At 46.0% G+C, this 25,111-nt stretch overlaps 1 protein-coding gene across 7 annotated transcripts in view; it reads left to right on the top strand.

The window, feature by feature from the left end:
* The first annotated feature begins 4,481 nt into the window (after positions 1 to 4,481).
* CHD7 (chromodomain helicase DNA binding protein 7) overlaps positions 4,482 to 25,111 on the top strand; it is a 201,994-nt gene continuing 181,364 nt past the window's right edge. For 4 of the 7 annotated variants that reach the window (XM_062188457.1, XM_062188454.1, XM_062188456.1 and 1 more), the window contains exon 1: positions 4,482 to 4,744. The gene's annotated coding sequence lies outside the window, so the exon portion shown is untranslated. Of the gene's footprint in view, positions 4,745 to 5,049; positions 5,085 to 5,411; positions 5,458 to 20,503; positions 20,563 to 25,111 lie in introns of those variants that run through there. The other 3 variants (XM_062188452.1, XM_062188451.1, XM_062188453.1) reach the window with 3 other exon arrangements.

The following is a 25,111-nucleotide window of genomic DNA, read 5'->3' as shown; positions in this document are numbered from 1 at the left end:
CTTGAGGACAGGGATCCTACCACATCTCCAGTGCCATCATGAAGGCCGGCACACTGTAGGCATTCGGGACGGTATTTGCTGGAGCCAGGTTTGTGGCAAAGTGGATTAAGCCTCTGGCTGTGATGTCGGCATCCCAGATGAGAACTGGTTCCAGTCCCAGCTGTTCCACTTCCCATCCAGCTCCCTGCTAATGCACCTGAGAAAGCTTCAGAAGATGGCCGAAGTACCCCTGCCACCCACGTGGGAGACCTAGAGGAAGCTCCAGGCTTCAGTCTGACTCAGCCCTGGCTATTGTGACCATTTGAGGAGTGAACCAGTTGATGGAAGCGCTCTCTCTCTCTCTCTCTCTCTAGTTTGGCTTTCAAATAAGTGAAAAAATAAATCTTTTAGAAAAACATGTTCATTTAAGAATGGCTAAAACTTAGCTAAACTTGCTGTCTTGCAGATGCAACAATGGCCCAACTCTAACCCTAGCTGCCTTCTCTTCACCTGGGATCTTGCACTTGCTGACCTTCATAGTTGCCTGAGGAAGTTCCTAGCGCTATTCTGGGCTAATGGAAACAAAATAGGAATTTTATCCAATGATTTTTTTTAAGGCAACATACTATTTGCTTGCTTATGAAAAATTGTGTGCTGATTGCTAAGAAATGTCATACCTTATTTACCTGAAAAATGCAAAAGTATAGGGGAGCATCCCAAGTGTAATTTAAGAAAAGAATTTTCAGAAAACTAATTGAACCAACTCATATATATATATATATATATATGCTATCTATATAAAAAACCTGGAGGAACAAATCTAACAAAGAAATGAACTGTCTTTATGCAGAGTAACCAAATCGAGGTATACTTTAATCAGCATAAGAGCAAGTAGACAATAACTTTAAAGCAATATGACTAATAAGGGAAAAAAGGCAGTATCATATGAGAAGCTATGGTTTTGTATCCTATAATACAATGAAACTTTTGACTATAAAAGGAGGTGACCAATTTTCTAACAACTTCAACTGCAGCTGTGTTGTTTCTTTTATGACAAAACTGGCAGGGTCAGATTATATACCACTATTGCAGTGATGTGGGAAAGTTTATTTATTTATTTAGACTTTCCTTTGGGTGCGTTCATTAGCATCCATTGTGTCCTAAATAGCTTTATCTCTATTTTCCTAGACTTCTTCAGTGGTAATGAATCTTCTTCACTTAAAAACAAAATGGGTTGTTTGTTACTAGAGAAAGCCATTGGGATACAAATTCAAGAAATGAATAAGTAGAATAAAACAGTCCTTAGTGGGAAAAAACAAAAGATATGGCCCTAAAGAGAGTTATTTTCTAGAACTTACAAATTAGTTCTGAACACAGTTTCAAAAGAGAACTTCCAAATGTACCTCAAAGTTTGCCCTCTTGCTGGAACTAGTGGTTTATATACTTTATTTGGAAAGACAAGACTCGAGTTAATATGTGTTCTAGACGTTTAGGTGTCTTTCCAGTTATTTTGGATGTGCATATTATCCTACCCCCCCCCCCCCCCGCCAAGTATTATAGGATTTATACATTATGGGCTATATTCCCAGAGACACTTACCATCCAGGCAGGGAAGCAGTAGAACGGAAGGTCAGTTGGCATGAGTCTGAGTTCTCAGAAAACTGGTGCCATTGATTCCATGGGACATAGGAAACCTTTCTATAACAGGCCCTGTTGTCCCTAGTATTCTGCACTGCTTTCTGCTTGTGCCCACACTGACCCCTAGTGCCCACCTCCTGGGTCCCTGGTATCTCTCCACTGCCCTCTCGCTACACCTCCACCCTGTCCCATTCCCCAAGGACTCACACTTCAAAATGATCATCCTTTCACATCCCTAAATCAAAATGGCCATCTGCTAGATTGCAAACACAACAAGGGCAGGCGATTCTGTCTGTTTTGTTCATTATCATCTCCAGCGCCTGAGACCATGCTTAAAATCGCTTTGGTATGCATGACTGAAGCCCTCAGTTCAGCCCTCTCGGCTGGGTGTTGAGGGGAGGGTAACTCACTAAACTTACTTAATGTGGTCTGTGAATAATCAGGAGTCTCTAGGCTCACCCTAGGATATTTGCAACCTTAAAGATACAGCTTGTGAATTCAAATTCTTCTCTTTGGGAGAACTTCAATGGTGAAGCAAATGAAGAGAAAATCTTGCAGGCTGAAGGGTAGTGGGGGCATCAGTTCAGGTAGGCCAGAACTGTGTAGGAGTTTGCCCCCAGGCTTTTTTTCCAGGCCCCTCACTTCCCCAGCCTGCAGCCTCTAAATGCTTAGAGACTTCTTGCTGGCTCAGGACAATAACCTGGATACAGACAGGGGAGTACGCCAGAGGGGCCTGGCAGGTCTCTTCCTCTGCCATGCATGGACTGTGCTATTTTACTGTTTATGGTGTGTGTGTGTTTCAGTTGGATACTTCCTAACTTTCTACTCAAATGCACAGAGGCACAGTGGGACCTTACACCTCCCACCCCCAGTCACTTAATACTGCTTGTTGATCACAAGTTAACTGTAATATTAATCTTTCACTATATGCAGATGTCTTTTTTTTTTTTTTAGCTTGCAAATTGCCTTGAATTAGATGTACTTCTGACATTGAGCTGAGGCATAATGGAAAAGATAAGAAATGATTTTTCATGCCCACACTATTATTTTTTAAATTTACTCTAATATAGTCAGGCACTTGTGACTCCTTTTCTAGACATTGTGTTCTGTCTTTAACCTTTCTCTCTCTCCTCTCTCTCTCTCTCTCTCTCTCTCTCTCTGATACCCACCAAAACAGCCCCATATACTTTCATTGAGAAATACCAGTTAAATGGAACAGACACCTCTCCACAGATTTTGATGGCTGGTTCATAATATGCAGCTAAAAAAAAAAAAAAAAGGATAGAAGTGGATTTTGGTGTTTTTAAACTTTCCAAAGTGAGAATTCTTTCTGCAGTATCAATCTTTCTGTTGATTATCTGTAAATTCCCTGATTAAAACATTTCTTTTAAAACACAAACATGGTGAAAGAAACTTTAAAAAGCTACAATGTAATTTAACAACTATTTACAAAATTTTACTCATATTAGGAGATGCTTTAGTGATTAACTCTGTGATAAACAAACTTAGTTATTGAATAGTTGCACTGGTTATATGAAATACATTTGATCAATTTTTTTGTGCAAATAGTATTGTGATTACAGGCTTAGCGCTTCAGGTAGTATAACCATCAAACAGTGACTATGATTATTGTATTTTGCATTTCTTTTTTGAGTTTATTTTGCAGTCCTATGATAGCAAGTCCCTCTATGTCTGTATTGGTTGACATAAGTTCCTTCTTTGATTTAAAAATAAATGCAGTCTTTAACCCAATAAAGTTCAAAATTGTTGAGCTTAAAAAATAATCACCCGGTATTTTGCATATCCAAGGTAGTTAATATTTGTAGCTCTTTCAACATCAGTGAAAACACCAGCCAGTTTCCCCAGGTTTAATACTCATTTTGTATCAGGAGGAGAAAAACAGAGTAAGAGCCTGGGATGGTTAAGGCCAGGACAGCCCATAAAAGTGCCATATTGGCCAAAGAATGACTAAAACACTCTAGTCCCGACACGTTTAGTAATGGGCACACGTCCTATTTCTTTGTTTCATAACCACTGAGCTCTCTCCCCTCCCTGCCTTTTCCTGGCATGGTAGCACATCTAGCCCAAATCAACGCCATCTAGTTAAAACTTTCTGATTTAGCAGTGGATCCAGCTGTGCCGTCACCAAGGAGGTAGGAAAAAACAATGCGCAGAGGCAGGAACGAATCTATCAGCAAACGGAACGTGTCCGGTCTCCATACTCTCCTGTGGGAAAATCATTCCAAGTTGAAGGATAATTGCAGAAGAGGCGTGCAGACACCTCCGGCTGCGCCGCCCGCGCAGCGCGGGACCGGAGCACGGCTGCCGGCTCCGAGCCGCCGCTTCCTGCCCCGGGGCGGCGCACCCTGGCTCCGGGAAGGTGCCGCGCAGGGAAACGTGGCACCCTCCGCAGCCCGCGCCCCGGGCGCCGCGGCCGAGCGCTCTGGGCAGCCCGGCCAGAAGCGCTGCGCGGCCGCCGTGCACCGGCCGGCCCGGCCCGCTGCCCGCAACGCCGGCGGCCGCCCGGGGACGGGAAGTGGCGCCCAGCCCGCCCAGCGCAGCCTGCGGGCCCGCAGCCCCGCGCCGCCTCCTTTCTCTCGGCCTCTCCCTCGGCCTCCGCCACCCCGGCCGAATTCTTGCATAAATTATGCCAGGCGCGCCTGACGTCAGGTGGCGGAGCGCGGGCGCGGCGCGGAGGGAGCCGGCGGCGGGCGCGCGCGGCCCCGCGGCCTCGGGCGCGCGCGGCGTGCTGGGCGCGCGCAGGCGCTGGCGTGCTGGGGCCGCGGCGGCGGCGGCGGCGGCGGCGGCGGCGGCAGCGGTGGCGGCGGCGGCGGCGGCGGCGGCGGCGGCGCGGGGGTTGAGCCGTGGTGGTGCGGACGCGCTCGTGCTCGGGAACTATCGGATTAAACTTGAATCGAGTGAAATTACACAAAGGAGCGCCGCTGAGGAGGCGGCCCGGCGACCCGGAGACCCTGAAACTCGCCAGTGCCCGGTTCGCCCCCCGGCCAACTCCGTGCCCGTGGATTCAGCCCCCCTGGCCGCGGCCGCCGAGCCAACTCCGGAGCCCGCTCAGCGTTTTGTTTTCCCCTTGGCACAGGGCAGCGGAGCAGCCTGACCGACCGACCCGGTGAGCGCGAGAGTTCGCCCGGCGCCCCCGGGAGGGGCGGCGGCGGCAGGAAATCGCTCCGGGCCGGGGCCGGGGCCGGGGCCGCGGCCCCGCGAGGAGTTGGGAGCGAGGAGTTGGGCGTGTGCGGGGCGCGGGGCGCGGGGCGCGGGCGGGGGCCGGGGTCGGCGCAGGAGCGCAGCGCCGCCCGTGCCGGGTCGCCGGCACCGCCGCCGCTCGCGGGGTCCGAACCCGCGCCCTGAGCGCCGCCCGGCGCCCCAACTTTTGCCTGCGTCCGCGGGGCCGGCGGCGGCGGCGGCGGCGGCGGGGCCGCGCGGTGCGGCCGAGGGTCACTTCCTCGCATGTAAATGGCTTTTTGTTGTGCTGCCGGCGCTGGGGGGGGACGGGGGACAGGAGAGAGCGTGTCTGCGCGCGGGGGAACGGGAGCGCGTTTCCTCCCGCCGGCGCCGAGCACGAGTTACCGGCTCCATTCGAGAGAAAAAGGAAGGAGGAAAAAGTTGGGCTGCAACTCAAGTGAGAGCGGGCGATGGGCGCGCGGGCGCGGGGCGGCTGAGCGGCTCGGGGACGGCGGCGACCCCCGCCCCCCGCCCCCGCCCCCCGCTCCGGACCGACCACGCCGCCGCGCTCGCCGGGAGCGGCGGCCGCACCGGCGTGAACAAAGTGCGTCCCTCCCGGCGCGGCGGCGCCAGCCCGCGCGGGGACGGCCACCGGGCGAGGTGGGTCGGCGGCGGGGGAAAGTGCGCGCGGGCGCCGCGTGGGCCGGGGGGCGGCGCGAACACGCGGCGCGGGGGGCGTCCTGAGCCCAGCCCGTGCCGGCCGCGGTCGCCGAGTTGCAAGCCCGGAGCCGGGGAAGAGGGGGGGGTTCCCGGGGTTCCACGGCGGCGGCTCCCAAGTGCGCGAGGCGGAGAAGAAAGGGAGCCGGGCTGGGACGAGCGCGGGGAGGCGCGGCGAGGAGGGGACCCCACCTTGCCGAGCTGGCCGGGCCGGCAGCGGCGGCCGCGGCGGCGGCGGCTGAATAATAGCCACTTGAAGCCCCCCGGACGCAACTCGGCTCCCCCGCCCCCCTGGCCGGCTGGGGGGGTCAGCGCCGGGGGCGGGGGGTGTCACCAGGTGGCCCCCGAGTTGGCCCGGGTGCGCTCTGCCCCCGCGGGGAGCCGCGGCTCCGAGCGTGAACGGCCGAGGTGGCTGGAGGCCAAGCGGTCAGCGGGGAGAGGAAGGAGGGCGGCGGGGGACGCGTTGTTTGTTTGGTTCGCACCGGGGACTGAGCTCGCCGGGGGCGCGAGGCTCGGGCGGGGGCGCAGGCAGCGGGTGGGCTGCAGTGCGGGGCGGGCGCGGCGGCGGCGGCGCGGGGCGAGAGCGGCCGGGGGAGGGGGCTGCAGACCCCGGGCGGGGGTGGGGGGGGGCGCTTGCTGGTCGCGAGGCTCCGGGGAAGGAGCCGCCGGCCCCGAGCAGCCATCATTACCGAGCCGCCTTTCTCCGGATGGCTCTGCCTCGAGGAGCCCCGCGCCGTGGGAGCGCACCCCAAACTCCCGGCCGGCCGCCCGCTTTGTGAGCGCCCCCGCGGAGCGGGCGGCACGGGGAGTGCCTGCTCTGGGTCGGACGATTTTCCCGGAGGTCACTTTTAGAGACTGTTCACACCTCGGTTTTAAACTAGTTTTTCTACCCCCCCCCTCTTCTGAACAGACAATGGACAAAAGAAAAGTAGCAACCCACATGGAGAGTTTCCTTTTGAATTGCTAGAATTAGATACACTATCCAGCTCTCCACTTGCTAAGTATACTTTTTAGTTTCCCCGTTGTATATTATCTAGCAATCGATTTAAATAACTTGGCTTAAAATGTGTGTCTCCTCGGGGCTTCATTTCTGGAAGATGTTAAATATGTTAATTTCTGTTTAAAGGGTTATGTGAAGGCCTTGATTTTTTATTTTCTGAGAATTTTTAATTTAAGCCGTTTTTACGCAGGTTGACACCTTTCTCGGGGGTTGAATATTCTCTCTCCCCCCCATTCTCTCTCAGTAAGGGGCAAGTGCTCCTGGTAAGGTAGCAATCCAGTGGGGGAAAATACATCTCTATTTCTTCACAGGTCTATTCTAACGATGATTTTTTAAAAAATCGTAGTGACTAGGACCTCGGCAGTGTGGCTACCTGGTGTGTCCCGGTTATAATTCCATGTAGATCGCAGTGAGGTCTTAGTGCTGGCAATTCCGATTTCAGAAATAACTTGAGCACTGATGCCGTGAGTTGAATCCCTCCCCAGCCCCCAGAGTACATCTGTCGCGCAGTGTTTTTGTCTTGCTGTTGCACAACAGAAGCCTTCCAGTCTTTCCCCTAAAATGGCAGCTTTCATTTGACTGGGGCCCATTCATTGACAATGATAATAAAGAGGCTGAAAGCTAGAAGCTTGGGGCACGGAGCAGGACTTGGTTCGCCTTTCTAGGTGATAAGTAAGGAGACATTTTATGTTGTCCACTTGGCTCGGGAAAACTTTTTTGGCCCCCACCCTGAAAAATCTGTACTTCTAGGAGAAAGTTAGGAGTAAAATGAGAATTTGGAAATCAAAAACGACTCAGCAGCGAATTTCAGCAGCTAGATTTTTCTCATTTTGCCCAATGATGAAAATACGGCATTTCCCCCCTTTTCAGTAATCTACTAATAAAAGGATGCGGTCGATTTTTGTGGGCTGGTAACAGGTGAATTTTCTCAGCCTGGTGCTCAAGAACCTGGGTTGTTTTCTAGCACTATGTGTTGTATTTTTTATCATATCTTCCTTTTATTTTCTGTTTCTTACCCCTCTGTGCAAGTCCCTAAACTGAAGCTCAAGGGATCCCATCCTAGGTTTAGGCTTTCAAGATTTAAATGAATTTTTACACAAACAGTGAATTGTAATAGTGGGGAAAAAAAGGTGGTATGAGAATTTTGAACTCTAGTTATATATTGGCTTGATCAGTGGATTTATTTTCAAATCAATCTTTAAACAATCACTTCCTTTTCTATGTCTTAACATGGAAGGCAGAATAGAGAAATGGTAAAGAGTGGTTGTGTAGGCGATGGCTAAAAACTCTAAACATATATTTTCACCTTTCAAAGAAAAGCAGTAACACTCTTTCCAAGTTGAAAATATATACAGGAGACAAATTTAAGATCATATGCTCAGTAACTTAGTTTTAAGATAGTACTTTCATAGATTCATCTGTGCTTGGTCCAGTTTTTAATCAGTCTGACTTAAGGAGCTTTTCCAAAACTTTTTTCACAATAGTCTTCTAGGTTAGCCTTATTTTTATTGAGCTGAAATGAATAGTGTGAGGAGTACAATTACAATGTTGTATCAAGGAAGCATTTCTACCTTTTCATGCAGTTGCAGAACCAATACTAAAATGTGTGCAGATTTTTAGCCATCAGCTCAAAAGAACAAGAATATTTCCATATATGTGGGAATCCAGTGTCAATGCCTCTGTCCCTGCAAGGGTAGCAAACCAGAGGCATGTGGGTTCCAAGTTCAGGGTCATTCTTAGTCCCAGGCTCATCACATTTTATTCCCTGTGCTTGAGAAAGTTTGCCTGCCCCGTATTCACCTTTCATTTAGTTGATTTCGATTCAGCAAACCTTGATCAGCCTTCCATGTGTAAAACAACCAGTAAGAGATAGTACTTTTCCTCAGGGAGTTTACCATCTAGTGGGAGAGAGAGTTCTGTAGATAACCAAGGACTTGCATGAAGAATAACTTTGGAAGTAGTAATCTTTGGTCCTCTTCATCCAAAGACAGCCTTTTGGGGTTTGATAGCAGACACCAGGGCCATCTTATAAACCTCTGCTATAAATAAGGCATTGCAAGAATAAAAATGCTTAGTCAGGGCCAGGCAAAGTGTGTGACTACAAAAAATGGCTGTTAAAACTTAAAAATTGTAAGAAACTGATTCACTTCAGTATTCATGTGATTTCTGTATGTAAACTGGTAAACATATAATGTAGGTTGCGTAGCTAAATTCACTAAAAAGGAAAGAGAAGGAATCATGTAGGTGATACTGAGGTGATGGCCCCTTGTGATTCTGAATTGTCTTGTTTATTTACCTGGGCACATTTGTATATCTTTTTTTTTTTTCCAGAAAGCTATTTTTATATCATTAGAAAGTCAGAATTTACCATTATTTTGTCTTAGGTTTCTGAAACCATTATAGCTTCATTAGTTTGTGAGGTAAAATTTTCCTGTTTTTTTAGAAAACTTTATTTAGTCTAAAATTTTTTTGACATTCTCAGATGACTGAAAGATGTCAGAACTTAAAAGATACTGAGAGTAAATAATCCCTTAGCTTTTTCCTACAAACTATGAATATGAAATGATTTATTTCAATTTTGATATCACTCAGGTTGTAATGATAGCAGAAGTTCATAGCTGATTATGGTGGTAGGTAAGAGCTAGCAAGGAAATTAAATACACTGTCACCACTCTTCTGTATTTCTATTTTCGTCAATATGTGAAAAATTTAAGTGAAATCACATATGTATGACAATAGTAAACCAAAATAGGGAATAATGATATTGTCAAATAGGAATTCATTTTATAATCATGGGAGGATTTTTGGATGTTTAGAGAGTGAAGACCTTAGAGAGCTGGTTGAACTTTCTCGCTTTGCAGATTGAGAACATAAAGCCAAGAGATTCACTGGGTGGGCTGCCTTTGGCTGGTCACCCAGTTATTGAAGAGCTGACCTTATTTGCAGTCACCTTCTCCTGGTGACTGGGATGGTGTTTGTGCATGGAAGGTGCTGGGTTTGTCTTTGCTGGATGACTGAGCTGGCTTTGGAAGTGTCCAGCTCTTTCTCATGTTCTGACTCAAAAGTGCTTTCTGGCTTCAGAATCCTGCAGTGTATGATAGTGTAGCTCTCAAAGGTGTTCTTAAGCCAGCAATAATTTGCCTCTACCATGTTTAGAGTTCTCTTTCTTCTTCTTATTTTTTTTTTAAAGAAAAAAACACTATGATTATCCATCTAGAAAAATGCAGAGATAATTATTCCAAGATTTGATTACTGTTTTCATTTTCGAAGCATGTATTCATTACCATAACTAGATTCCTGTACCTTTTAACTAATGTTAGGTGACTGCAAACATGATTGTTTTCTCGGAGCAGTATTTTGTGGCAGAGGGAGGGTCTGTTTTATTTTTGTTTTGAAAATTAAAAATACTTTAAAATACAAAAATAATGTAGGATATTAGTGAAGAAACATTCTGGTAGTGAAAGACTTGACTGGTTCCAGGCTTTTGTGAGTGTGCAGTTGAGACACCTTTTGAGCCTTGCAATACCTCTGTAGGTATTGGAATTGGCTCTCATGGAAAGTGGATCTGGACTGATCAGCCTTTGTTTTCTATTTGGTTGTTGGTTGATTCAGCTGTTTATTGGGTATGTGCTACCTGAATGCTCCAGTGTTATGGATGTAGAATATGGTTATGAAGTGAGAAGGCATGGTAGGCCACACGAAAAAATGAAGCTACTGCGAGGCTATTGGTGCTTTACAGTGGATACTGGGAGGAATGGGAGCTCCTGGCTTGGGCATTAAACAGTTGTATGGGGCACTACCCCTTAGGAACTGGCTTTAGCATTGCCATTCAAACAATGCTAGAAGAAAGCGGAGGGCTTTCCACGCATGCGAGCTGCCCTGGAGGAAGACTGTGTGCTTGAGGCCTGCAGAGAGCTGGGAGAGGAGATTCCAGGGGTTGGCAGTATCTAGCTTGGGCAGGGCTTGCAAGATAGTGATTTTGTTGATTTCTGACGAAAGCAGTAGGAACCATTGATGAGTTTTAAGCAGCGTTAGACATAAGCAGAATTGAAGGTTTTGAAGGGGGTTGAATAGGGGAGTGGAGTGGAGGAAGGAGAATAGGTTGTGCACAGTATCCTACTTCTCTCATGGACTGTGGAACAGGGAAGTAATAATGGTTTGGACTATATGCGGGCGGAGAGGATGGAGAGGAATGGACAGGTTTGAACACTATGACCTTTCAAATGACCAAGACTTGGTGGTAGATGTGCCCAGTCTTGGAGACGAGAGTCTCAGAGGGTGTGTGTGGCTGACATATTTTCTGCTTGGCTGGCTGGCGATGCTGTTCACGGAGGTGGAGACCACCTGACACACATCAGATTGGAGGGGGAAGATCTTGAATTCTTGTAAGCATATGACCGAGCTAGCTGGTAATATACCATGAAACCATTGTTTTAGCTCTGTTCATTGCTAGTGGCATTTTACAGGTTCCTAACAATAATCTCCAGCTCACCCCCAAAGATGTTGATTTATGGTGATTCCAGCAAGGATTGCTGGTTGTTCAATGAAATGGGACAGCAGAGAGAACTTCTAGTTGCTCAATATATAGCACTTTACTTGTTACTTGTCTACTACATAGCACCTTGCAGTTCTCTCATGGATGGCTAAGCACAGAATCCTGTGGAAAACAGACCTTGCCACATTTAGTTCTTTTGTATCTCCCCTTGTGGGGACTGCTTTCTGTTGCTGGTTACATACTGGGACAAGGTCCTTGTGCTCTTAGCAGATAGTCGGTGCATGCCACATGCTTGCAGTGCTTGGAGGGAGCTATGTTTTCAGAAGGTGGTTGCAGTCATACACAGGTGTGACAGAAATACATTATTTAAATAATTGTGGGGAAAAATGCAAGCTTTGGACAGAATATTTAATGAAGGATGTATAAGCCAGTTTAATATGTAAATTGTCTTTAAAGCTACTTTGTTCATTAGTTATAAAATGGATTATACAGCATGATTTGCTGGTGGCAAATGAGAAGTGCCTACTGATAAATCCAGAAAAGCTTCTGAATTACTGACTTTAATATTATATAATTATGAAAATCCTGACCGTTTACCTTGAAATGTTTTTTCTGAGACAAGTATTTTGTTTTTGCCAGCTTATATAGGTAATAATATTGCTCATTTTTGGATTTGTTTTAGATCCGACTTTGTTCTTGTTTTTGTACATGAAGATACCCTTCCTGGGACCCAGTGCTTTTGCTTATGGCTGGTTCCCTCCTAGGCCTCTCTGTTGGGAGCTGTGATGCAGTTGGTTCTTCCTAGGTGGCAAGATGCTGTGGCTTCATCATGAACATTTTACCTTTGCTTCTAATGGGCCTGATCGATTATTTGAATGATTTCAATGCAGGAGAGGTGAAGTTCCAGTGTGTGGAATACTGGAGGCATTGATGTACTGACTTCGGTTGCAGATGGCCTTGTGCTAACAGCTCTGTGTCAGTTTACTTCTAAGACTGTTTCCTCAACTTGCTAGTTTACAACACTTCAAAACACATTCTGTTGTCTGGTCTGATCTGCAACATATTCTTATGGTGTAAGGGTGTTTCTACTTCCAAGGTGCAGGCACTAAGTGGAAAGCTGCACTTAGGTTCTGCAGGGAATAGGGTGTTGATTTCGGGCTCACCTCCTTTCCCCTCGATGCAGGTGAGGAGGCCGCAGAGGTCATGTGGCAGATTTGAGTTTTCCACATTGCATTGCATCAGTATGGGGGTGGGGGGCAGGCAGGCAGGCAAAGAAGCACTGCTGCAGAACAGGGAGTGGACGGCATGCGACCCCAATTCCACACGCAGCCTTTGTGTAGGAAAAGACCGGGGCTTAGACACGAGTGTTGGTTATGCCACCCACTCTCCCTGGTATCCTCAACTTAAAACAGGGGTTTCCACACTGTAATTTCAGAACATCTAACAAATGGTAGAGTTCCTTGGTATTGAATTTCCTTCTAGTTCTGCAGCAGGTTTGGGGGCAGCAAGTTTAGAGAGCATACATTGTCTTTTTTATCCTTTTGAAAGAAACATAAACATTTTAGAAGTGTGTTCCTGTTGATATTTAAAACATAATTACAAATGTGCATATTATTTCAACACACCTAAAAACTGTTAAACCTTTTAAATCTAATACTAAGCAGGCAAATAGTCAAATGTTGCTTGAACATGCCTTTAGTTTCCAAGGTAGCACCTGCAGTGCACTAAGCAAATACAATACAATCAATCTGAGCACAAGTACACCATAAAAAATAGGTCTTACTTGGTGGTGATATTCTAAAGTGTATGGGCCTACCAATAACATTGACTGGTGGGACTGGCAATATCTTGGAAACTGTTAAACCTAGATCCTTAAAAAAGTGAATTTTTATTATTGCAATATTTTTTATTCCCATGTACTTGATTTTGTTTTTGCCTTAAAATTTTTTATTTATTTATTTATTTTTTAACTTGAGAGAGTGTGAGAGACACAGAGACAGAGGGAGATATCTCCTATCTGCTGATTTACTTCCCACATGTGTAAACTGCTAGGGCTGGGCCATGTCAAATTTGGGAGCTGGGAACTCAATCTGGGTCTACCATGTGGGTGGCAGGGACTCAGCACTTGAGCCATCACTTGCTGCCTCTCAGGGTGTGCACTAGCAGGAAGCTGGAATCAGGAGCAGAGCTGGGACTTGAACTCAGGTGCTCTGATCTGGGATGTAGGTGTCCAAAGTGGCATCTTATCTGCTGGGTCAAATGCTTTGTGCCTGTGCTTGAAATTTTGCTTTGGGGCCACCATTGTGGCATAGCAGCTTAAGCTGCTACCTGCAATGCCAGCATCCAATTTGAGTGCTGGGTTGAGTCCCAGCTGTTCCACTTTGATTCAGCTCCCTACTAATACACCTGGGAAAGCAGTGGAAGATGGCCCAGTACTTGGGCCCCTGTCACCCACATGGGAGACCCAAAAGGAGCTCCTGGCTTTGGCCTGGCCCTATCCTGGCCATTGAAGCCATTTGGGGAGTCAACCTGCAAATGAAAGATCTCTCCATTTCTCCCTCTCTAACTCTGCCTTTCAAATAAATAAAATAAATCTTAAAAAACAATTTTGTTTTGATCAATTGGAGCTGTATTGATCTTGTCTCACCCTGAGAATCTCAAAATCTTCATTGAATTAAGATCTTCCTTCAATTAAGGGAGTGTTGGAAAAATCAAGCAAAATAGTATAGGAATAATAAAATAACATAAAAATAACTAATAACCAAGCTTAATTAGCAACAATTATTCAGCATTTCTAGTTGGCTAGATATTAGGCTGAATATTGTAATGGAGTGTTTCATTTACTTACCAAAACAACTCTAGGTAATGGGACTTACAAATAAACTGAGGGATTTGAAAGGTGAATTGTGCTGGGGGTGAGAGGAGGGTGGGGGGAAGGGGAGGAGTGAAAAAAAGAGAAAGAATGAGAGAAAGGAAGAAAGAAAATGGCTGCAAAGGCTGGGGCTGGGCCAGGCCAAAGCCAGGAGCCTGGAATTCCATCTGGGTCTCCCCTGGGTGGGAAGGGAGGGCCCCAAGACCTTAAGCACTCTACTGCTCTCCCAGGAGCATTAGCAGAGAACTGGATTGAAAGTAGAGCAGCTGGGATGCAAGTGTCACAGGCCTTGGCTTAACTTGTTGTACCACAGTGCCAGTCCATCCATTTCTGTCCATACTTCCCCTGTGCCTGCTGCATTTGTGGGCTGTGTGTCTTCAAGTGTCTTGACACCTAAGATGACCAGGGCCCATGGCTTTCACCCTGAAGTCCCTTCCTCTCCCACAGAGATGAGAACAATTGTTCTTGTGGAGGTTTTATTCTCTGGTAGCTGAGAACTTGAATTCTGACCACACAGAAATCAGGATGTGAATTATAAGCAAGTAAAAATACAACCATCTGCCCAGGGTGATGGTGGCAAGATTAAGTGAGACCTCTCTATCAGAAGCACTTGGTGTAAAATACAGCACATTTATTGAGTAGTTTCTGTTTTCATTAGCTAGTTATTAGTTATGGATCTTGCCAAACTACTTGTCTTGATTCTGTTTCCAATTAAAAAGTGCCCCAAACCATAATCCCAAACTATGATTAGACAAGACTGAGGGGTCTGCAATGGTGGTTTTCCACATTTACCCAGGAGCTGACCTCTAGAAATTAAGATCTGCACACTGTTGTCCAGTGGTACACCTCGATGTTATGTGCCTAATCCTCTTGCTGATTCAGAGATTTCCTCATACTGAAAGTGAGAAGTTTGAGGGGTTGTTCTTTCCCTGTAGGTGTAAAGGTGTCCACCTGATACCTGCATTTTGGCGACTGTTCTAGTGAACCTCTCATCCTTCCTCTAAAGCTGTGATACTCTCAGGCTGGGGAGAGGCTGTGCTGGAGGATCAGCGTGCGCTTCAGACTGGAGACCCCAGGGTGTCCTTGTGGTATAGGAACCTCCTCCAGATCTTCCAACTTCAGAACGTTTGACTCAGTCCTTTTTTCCCAAGTTCTATTTACTGTGCAAAGAGTAGACAAGACTTGTTTGGGATCCCAAACCAGAATAGGTCTGGGTGTCAGCTAGAATGTGAAAAGGTTCCCTTCCTCAGGAAAGAACAAACTCCAGGTACCTCTTCTGGATTCCACGGCTACCCGGACTGGGAAGGAAGGGAGTGCAGGTGATTTTCTTACTTTATCCTGTTTACACTTAAAGTAACTCTAAGGGAATAATAAAATAAAGGGGGCAAAATGTAAACTGTTGGTTAAAAAAACAGTGACACAAAAGTATTGATTTCAGTAGCTAACTTTTATTGAGCAAGGACTTTGTGTAAGTTACCATTTTGCTAAACTATTTACTTGAACTGTTATCACTGAATCCAGAAGTAGGATTAGTCAATGCTGTGGTTGGAACAATAATTGCCATTTTACAGGTGAGGAAATGGAGTTTTAGAGAATGTTTAATACATTTGCCGAAGGTCACAGCATCTAATGGATGCAATTGGGACTGAAATCAGCATAGGCTTATTTAACAGCCTACAGCATTAACTGCTCTGCAGAAATTGCTTTGGGTGGTCCTATCAAAATAACCTAGATTGATAGAAGGGTAGGAAGGGTGTATATCAAGATCTTACACACCTGTGGTTTCCAGGACTGGCTCCTGATGAGAAATGGAGAGGCTGAAAAGTGTCTATTAATGGACAATTATCGTTAAGCCCCCCCCCCCTTTTTTTTTTATGCAAGGCCAGTATCTTACTGATGGCACATCAGTCCTTTCAACCTAAAGGCATTGCAAAAACTTACTAGTGTTTCAACCCTATTTTCATTTATCAGTTCAAGACACAGCCAGCCTCAGATTATTTAGCTTATTATGGAATTGGCCTCCTCAAAATTTCTCCCTGATATTTATCCAAGATCCAATTCACTTAGCATCTTTTTCTCACTACATAGAACCAGAATTTAGGGAAAGAACCAGGATGCTACTTAGGCTCCTGGTGGCATCACTCATTCCTTGTATATGCTTGTGTGAATGTGCAGCCTTCATGAAGTACTTGCAAACCACTCTGCTGACACTTAAGACACAAGCTCTCTTCTACAGTTGTATATGCTGTCAAATGCATTTGTATGCTGTGCAATGCATTTTGGTCAACAGTGAACCACATGTGCTGTAGTCCCATATGGTTAAATTGCCTTCGGCATCATTAGCAATCTTGGTGTAAGCATGTTGTATAATGTTCACACAACTAAGCTATCTAACATTGCAGTTTTCAGGATGTATCCCTCTTGTGAAGTGGCACAGGACTGGACTTGAACAAGTTATAGAATTCAAAGGTGTAAATCCATAGGCTTATGATAGGCTCTGGGGTGTGTAGATATTCCTTTGCTGGAGGAATTTTTTTAAAAAAAGATTTATTTATTTATTTGAAATGCACAGTTAGGGGAAGAGACAGAGAGTGAGAGAGAAAGAGAGATGGCTTCCATCCTCTGGTTTACTCCCCAAATGGCTGCAATGGCTAGAGCTGGGTCATTCTGAAGCCAGGAGCCTTGAGCTTCTTCCAGGTCTCACACATGCTTGCAGGGGCTCAAGCACTTGGGCCATCTGCTGCTGCTTTTTCCAGGTGCATCAACAGGGATCTGGATTAGAAGTGGAGCAGCCAGGACTTTAACCTGTGACCCTATGGGATGTGGCCCTGCAGACTGCAGCTTTACCCGCTATGCCAAAGTGCTGGCCATGCTAGAGAATTTTAAAAAATAAAATACCAAGTTCTAATACTAGTCTATGGTGATAGATTTCTGGATTTATACATTTATGGTTTTTTTTTTCTTCACAATAGAACCAATTGTTTACTAGCTTGAGTACAATGAGTTTCTATTTAAAACTGAAGTTTTTGCCCATCTTAAGGGTGCTCTTAAAAATTTCACCTTTGGGGCCCTGCACCTGTGTGAGAGACTCAGAAGAAACTCTTGGTTCCTGGCTTCAGGTCAGCGCAGCTCCAGCTGTTGCGGCCAATTGGGGGGTGAACCAGCGGATGGAAGAAACCCCCCCTGCCTCTCTTTCTGTATTTATTTGAAACTCTGACTTTCAAATAAATAAATCTTAAAAAAAATTTCACCTTTATCTCAGTTATGTTAAGTTTCAGAGTTATGTTTACCACCTGAATTAGCATTTTAAGCTTTCCATTTTCCATCTTTAACAAAAACAAAAATGAAAATTTGGGCTAGTGTGTGAAACAGACCTCAAGTTTATGAGGAACTTTGTGGTTAGTCTGGGATGCTGAGAGTCTTTCCATGTAGCTCCAAGAAGCTGGCAGGAACAGGAGAACTCTGTCTTCTGTGCTGTCCAATAGGAAGCAAAAGGACAAAATGCAACGAACGCAGTAGTGTTCCCATACTATTGATCACACAGGTGGTGGTGACACTGCGGTGGCTGAGCTGCCAGCCAGCTGGCCAGGCTGCCACCATGCTATAGGCGGATAGCGGGCTTTGCTGTTTGGCTGTTGTCTCGGTGGTGGATGGAAGGCAGACGGCCTGTCTTTGTGAGCTGCACAGGAAGCCAGACTATCCTGAGCAGAATGGTTGCCAGTAGGGACTGCCTGTCATACCCTAGCTCAGGATTGTCAGAACTCTGGGAAATTCCCACATTATTGGCATTGTCTTTTATGGATCATTACTGCCTTAGTGTTAATAGCAATAATAATAATGTCGTCATTTGGCAAGCCTGTAAAATGACTTTCTACCCCTCTTTAAAGGACCACTTGGGCCAGCTAATCAGTCTAGTGAGTGATTTTGGATTCTGTCATCCACGAACACTAGTGCAAAGTCAGAAAATGGGTCTTTGTATTTAATATATGCAAGCATTTATTTTTAAAAAATATTTATAGGCTGGTGCCACGGCTCACCTGGCTAATCCTCCGTCTGCGGTGCTGGCACCCCAGGTTCTAGTCCCGGTTGCTCCTCTTCCAGTCCAGCTCTCTGCTGTGACCCGGATGGGCAGTGGAGGATGGCCCAAGTGCTTGGGCCCTGCACCCGCATGGGAGACCAGGAGGAGCACCTGGCTCCTGGCTTTGGATTGGCACGCTGGCTGTAGTGGCCATTTTGGGGTGAACCAATGGAAAAAGGAAGACCTTTCTCTCTGTCTCTCTCTCTCACTGTCTAACTCTGCCTGTTAAAAAAATAAAAAAAATATATTTATTTATTTTGAATGGGAGGGGCAGAGAGAGATCAATCTTACATCTGTTCGTTCACTCCCCAGATGGCTGCAACAGCCAATGCTGGGCCAGGCCAAAGCCAAGAGCTAGGATCTTCATTAGGGTCTCCCACATGGGTGCGGGGGCCCAAACACTTTGGTCATTCTCTGCTGCATTTCCCAGGCTATTAGCATGTAGCTGGATCAGAAGTGGAGCAGCTGGGATGTGAAATGGCGCCAGTGTAGGATGCCGGCATCACAGGCGGCATCTTTATCCACTATGCCGGCCCCAGCATTTATTCTTATCCTTAGAAAATTTACTTGTGCATTTCCTACTCTTGCAGTACTCTTCCTCTTCCTACTGTTGTGACAGTTTCCTAGTCTGTGCCTGTCCAGCCTGCCTTGGTGAAAAGGTGAAGTCATGTTTGCGCCTTGAGTTGGTGAGGGAGGAGGGAACGGTGGTCTGCAAGCCTGGGCTTCTGCCTCAGTCCAGCAGCTGGTGCTCTTGCGTCCTCTTCTGCCTTGCCAGGACTAAGGAGGTACAATGTTGTTTTGCACAAAGGATGCATCCAAAGGTTAGAATATGAGCTGAGTTGAAGTAGCTTCCATCTGTTTTTTTCCAAAGAACTTGTGTAAAATGGGTCTGCTGTGTAGATGGTTTTAAGGACTTTTTGCAATTTGGAAAGCCAGTGAACTTAGAATGATGAAAAAAATAAGATATTAAATAGTGTTCAGAATAAACACATTCACTTGGGATCCTTCTTAAAAAGGCAGATTCTTCAACCCTACACCAGATCAATGGAATTGAAGTTTGTGTGGGTCACATAGAGCCTGCATTTCTATCTCGGTGTTTTTGAGGTACTCTGAAGTCCAAGAGGTCACTTGTTTAGACCAATATGTCTGTTGTATAATGAACATACTTTAGAAATATAAACCATTTAGAAAATGGTAATGCATACATTCTTAGAATGTCCTTCTCTTGTATTCAGTTGGTTAAATATTTGGCACATCAGTTATTGTACAGAGTGAAGGTGGATGACTGGTCAAAGGTTTGAAACCATAATCTTTAAAGGTAGTGTTGAAGGGATGGTGGACAGGTGGCTTTGTATTTATCTGTTAAATACTGTTTTTGTTTTGCTGAGTAATTGTAAACTTGTTTCATGTGTACGTTTGGTTTACATGGTAGATATATGCAAAGCTAATAGATTTTATCAGCAGCAGTAACTATTATGGGGTGACCTGTTTCAAGCCAGTGTTATTTCCAAGGGCATGTAACATGTTTAAAATGAGAGTCTTTGTAAAAGGGAGTTTTTTGAGTGGTTTGGTGCTGCCTTGGAGGGCTGGTTGGCATAATTCTGTGTAAGGATGCTTCTAAGCAAAGGATGCTCTTGGGGACAGGACTGGGTAAAGGAACCATGTATGTGGAGCTCGTCTCTAGTCCCTCTCCCTCCATCTCTTCCTCTTGACACTCACCATCCTGCACCTCGGCAGGAAGGCGGTGTGTAGGTGCTCTGCCTGCCTTCAGTGCCACCTCAGTTCCTTGTTCCTTTTCTTCTTTTTCTCCAGGGACAGCCTACACTGAGCATTTACTCTGGGCCTTCTCTAGGGTCCGGTCGGACCTGCAGTTCCAGGTCTTGTTTCCATGAGCTTAACTTGTATATTTTCACGTCCACCATCTCCCTCCTCCAGTCTCCTATGCTTAATGTTTCCGACCTGTCTAAAACCACTCATCGCAACTCCTCCTCCTTCCCACAAAAGCATTAACAAACCATGCGACTCCACACCCATTGGTGCCGAGGCCCCGTATGCTGAGTCTTCACTGATGTCTTCACCTTCTGCCATCCAGGTTGTTGCAGCCTCTGTTGCCTCAAGGCACGCCACATCCTGTGTCCTGGCATCTGGCATCCTTGTTGCCTCCACTGTGTTGCTACTTGCTTGGGGCTGTCAGAGTGTGGGACCAGACCTGACAGGCCAGTAGCATTTCCATGTGTTGGGGAGCAGCGTGTAGGACGAACTGTGTTTAGGGGAACCTCCCTTGGCTCCCTTCCTGCTCTTCTGAGCAGGGAGCTCCCCCTGACAGTCTTCTGTATCCTTGAGACCATGCACCCGGACTGCAGCCGCTCAGCACTCCCATGGTGTCTGCAGGGAGGGCCCTGTCTCCCTCTGCTGTGCTCTGGGCAGGGCTTGTAGGGCAGCCTCTCTGGCGAAGGTCTCTGTGTGCAGCTGGCCAGATAGTTTGACATTGAGGTTCTCTGTCTTAGGCGGTGTGAGGTCACCCTGGCCTCCACAGTGACAGAGGTGGCTGCCCCTGCTTGGGCCTTTCACAGCTGGTTCAGAATGTGGATGAGGAAGAGGAGGTGAGTTTTTCTGGCCTCCTGAAACCCCATTACCACATTCCCAGCATCTGATGGGAAAGGGGTTTCCATGGTAGCATTGTTGTGATCAAGTACTTAAGGGGCACCATAGTTTAATCCCACACTTTTGTAGGTTAACCAGTAATGTCCATATTATAATGCTAGGATAGAGGGAAAACTACAAACCAGCAACTGCAGACCTCATGGGGTGGAGCTGCTTGCTGGAGGGACCATGACCTGAGGGACTGTGTGGCAGAGCCAGATGTCAGCATGATGGCACCATTGGGATGGACACCTGCCTTGCTAGCAGGCTCTCAGGAGTGAGTTTCAGAAAGCTGGGCCTATCCAAATTCATGTAAGTGTGAACTTACTCATAAAGGACCATGGCCAGTCCTAAGAAGGACGCTAATGAATGCAAAGGCATGGCCATTAAACACAAGGAATGGATTCAGTAAAGTTTCAGATTTGCATCTCTAAAGAGCAAATGGCAATTTCTCTGTGAGGCTTGTAACAGAATCTCTCTGGCTTTTGGAAACATTGGTGTGCCCGGTGAAAACTGTTATTTTATGACCCTTCAAAGGTGTATATGAAGCATGAGTGCTGGGATGGCTCTTGCTAAGCTTTTGGTATGACTTTGGTGTTTGTAAAGGTATGCTGGTGTGAAATTACAACACGCTATGTTCTGTGGGCGACAGTAAACACGTTAGCCCTGCTGGGATGTAAGGTTTAACACATGGCTGGCGCCACGGCTCAATAGGCTGATCCTCCGCCTGCAGCGCGGGCACACCGGGTTCTAGTCCCGGTCGGGGCGCCGGTTCTTTCCCAGTTGCTCCTCTTCCTGTCCAGCTCTCTGCTATAACCCGAGAGTGCAGTGGAGGATGGCCCAAGTGCTTGGGCCCTGCACCCATATGGGAGACCAGGAGAAGCACCTGGCTCCTGGCTTCGGATCAGCATGGTGCGCCGGCTGCAGCGGCCATTGGGGGGTGAACCAACGGAAAAAAGAAGACCTTTCTCTCTGTCTCTCTCACTGTCCACTCTGCCCGTAAACAAAACAAAACAAAACAAAAAAACACACATGGAGAAACTTCAGAAAGTTCATGGGGGGTGAAAAGGTATGTTTATTTTGGTGCAAAAATTTTGAATTGCAAGCTTAGTGTTTTCATAATATCTATTTTCCACAAGGTTTGTGAGAACCCCTTTTAGGACTGCATGGATCAGGACAGCGTGGTGAGAGGGTATGGTGTGGTGAGGTTAGTGTTGCGATAATGGAGAGAGGAATTGGGAAGTGTGCCTTACCCTATCCCTAGATAGGATGGAGGCACTGAGCAGTAATAATATGAACAGAATGGTGCCAAGGCCATCAACCAAGTTGGGGCCTGGCAGGAAACAGATGGCCAGCCCAGAACAACCTGCAGGGGCCAGGGCAGGAGGGTGGCTGGACAGGAACTGCAGCCCACCAGAGGGGAGTACAACCACTGCCTTGCCCCTGACCCCTCTTCCTTTCCCCCTCCAGTCCAAGGGGCTACCTCCCTACTCCCCACCCCCACCCCCAGCTCAGGAGGTGCAGTGAGGCTTGGAGTGGGCCAGCGGGAGAAGGGCAGCAGGTTGACTATGAAGGGAGAGAGGCTGGGCTGTAGTGAAATTGGAAGTTCAGACTGGGTGAGATCTTGACTTACGTTACATGATGGAAATGGAGATGAAAGGTTAGTTTGGCACCATGTGATGGATTGCAGTTGAAGAGTGAGACTACAGGCAAAAAGTCAGAGGCTGTTGAAATAGCCCAGCCAGGAGGTGGGGCTTTGGCTAAGTCAGGGAAAATAGAGTGGGAGAGGAAGAGAGGCAGCTGTGGTCGCTCAAGCAAGGGGGTGGGGGCATAGGACGAGCAGCCAGTCACTCTGGGGGCATGGAGTGGAGAATTGCTTAGAATGCCTCCTTTCAGGAGAACTGAAAGTTGATATTTGGGGCTTAGATTTGATCCAAAAATAGAAAACATTTAAGCAGGGCAAAATGTATAAAGAGATCACTTTAGCGCCATTCCAAAGTAAGTCCACTTCATTGATGAGATTCTGCAACTTGAAGTCAAGAAAAGGTAAAATATTTAGCATTAAAAAAAAATTAAGGTCAGGGTGTCATCAAATGATTTTGGAACTGCTGTTACATGTAATTTGACTTTGCTTTTATAAATATAATGAACACAGGGTACAGTCAGTGATGAGACAAATCTGTAGAATGTTAATATTATGCTTTCAGAATCAAAGGATATAGTGACAACTTGGCACATGTGAGAGGGCTGTATGATATACTTACTACAAATTCAAGTTTATCAGTTCACTGTAGCCCAGTTTCTTTTGAATATGTGGGTTTGGCTTTAGGAAGAGCTGTCCTGTGTGTTTTATACTTTAGTGTCTCTGCTTGTGTATGGATCCATTAATAAAAAGCTGCCGCATACTCTGTGAGGGATGTGGTAGGGAAACAGTGCAGCCCAACAGAAAAGCAGGGAAGGATGTGAGTAGGTAAGATATAGAAAGGAAACTTGTCAATAAAACCCCAAAATTTCCAAATTAGGGAATAGTAAAAACAATGCAAACTAAAGTTCCTTTTTTACCCTTTTGTCAAATTAGTCAAGACTTAAAAGATATTCATGCTGTCAGAATACCGTGGAGACCTGCACCCTCACTCTTCCCTCCAGATCAGTAAGTGCAAACATTTGGAAAAGAAACCAGGAGACCATGTTTAAAGATCTTTAATAATGGCCATTCTAGCCATATGAGTCATCTATCCTAAAGAAAAATCTGAAATCCTAACTATTGTGAATGAAAAGTCTTGGCATTATTTTCTGATGGTAAAAAATTGTGAATGGTTAAATTTACACTGAATGTGTATGTTAGAATGTTATGTTGTCACAGCAGGTTAACTCCATTACAGAGGGCCACATCTTTATCAGAGTATCTGTTCCAATATAGCTTCTTGCTAACACTCCTAGGAGGCAGCAGATGATGGCCCAAGTGCTTGGGTTGCTGCTACCCACGTGGGAGGCCTTGATGGAGTTCCTCACTCTTGACTTTGGGCTGGCCTTGCCTTGGCTATTAGAACATTTGGGAAATGAACCAGTGGAAGGAAGAGTTCTCTGTCTCCCCGCTTCTCTCTGTGTCACTCTGCCTTTCAAATAAATAGATAAAAGTATTATGCAAGCATTAGAAATTATTTGAGAAATACAAAGCCCAAAAGCATAACTGTGACCCTGTTTCATACAAGTTAAATTATGAGCATGGGAAAATACGGGGGATACTATGTTAGTTTAAAAAAAAAAAAAGTGGTTAATTCCAGGGATTGGCAGTTTTACTTAGTAAAGAACTGTGACTTCAAAGTTAAACAGACCTGATTTGAATCCATGTCTGACTGCTTACTTCTCATGTGACTTTGGACAAGTGACTTATTAGCCCCATGACATAAGCAAGTAATGTAATTAATCCAAGACTCAAGTTCTTCAACTGTGACATGGGCCAACAGTTCATTTTCTCATAGGTTTATGTAGAGAAGGGCCGTAATAGGGGTTGGTGTTGTGATACAGCAGGTTAAGCAACTACCTGCAGTGCTGGCATCCCATAGGAGCACTGATTCCAGTCTCAACGGCTCTGCTTCTGATGCAGCACCCTGTTAATGTGCCTGTGAAAGTAGCAGAAGATGGCCCAAGCTTGGGCCCCTGCATCTACATGGGAGACCCAGAAGGAATCTTTAAGGCAGTAATGACATGATATACTCTACACAATATTTGTTGCATTATTAATATTTAATACATGTTAATAGTTTTATTTCAGTTTCTGTTTTTTTATATTTTCATTTTTTAAAGTTTTATTTATTCAAAAGGCAGAGTGACAGAGAGGTGGTTTGCTCCCCAAATGCTCACAACAGCCAGGGCTGGGGCAGGCTGAAGCCGGGAGCTACAAACTCAAACCAGGTCTCTCAAGTGAGCAGTGGTGATCCAACCACTTGCGACATCACCTGCTGTCTTCCAAGCGTGTGTTGGCAGAAACTGGGTTTGGGATCAGAGCTGGGACTTGAACCCAGGTACTGATATAGGATGTGGGTGTCCCAGGAGGCATCTTAACTGCTAACCAACTGCCTGCCTCTACTTTATTATATATATATATATATATATATATATATATATATATATATTCATATTCTAAATTTTAATCTGAAGGTATTGTAAAGTCTGAGAAGCTATATATGATATATGGAAGAGAGGACTTTGACAATTTTTCAGTATTTTTGTGATATTGATAAGGAAATTTTTAAACATTTTTTGTCACATGTTCTTTCATTTTTAAAAATTGCATTTTTTTTATTTGAAAGGCAGTCACACACACACATCTTCCATCCACTAGTTTACTCCCAAATGCTCACAACAGACAGTGTTGGGCCAGGCTGAAGCTGGGAGTTGTGGACTCCTTCCTGGTCTGCCAAGTGGGTGGTGAGGACTCAAGTACCTGGAGCCATCATCTTCTTCTTCCTACTTCCAGGTTGTGCATTTGTAGGGACCTGGATAGGA

This window comes from Lepus europaeus, chromosome 4 (assembly GCF_033115175.1).
Source record: "Lepus europaeus isolate LE1 chromosome 4, mLepTim1.pri, whole genome shotgun sequence".
In the NCBI taxonomy this organism is placed as follows: domain Eukaryota; kingdom Metazoa; phylum Chordata; class Mammalia; order Lagomorpha; family Leporidae; genus Lepus; species Lepus europaeus.
Note: the sequence above shows the minus strand (reverse complement) of the source record. Positions and strands in the feature narration are given on the sequence as shown.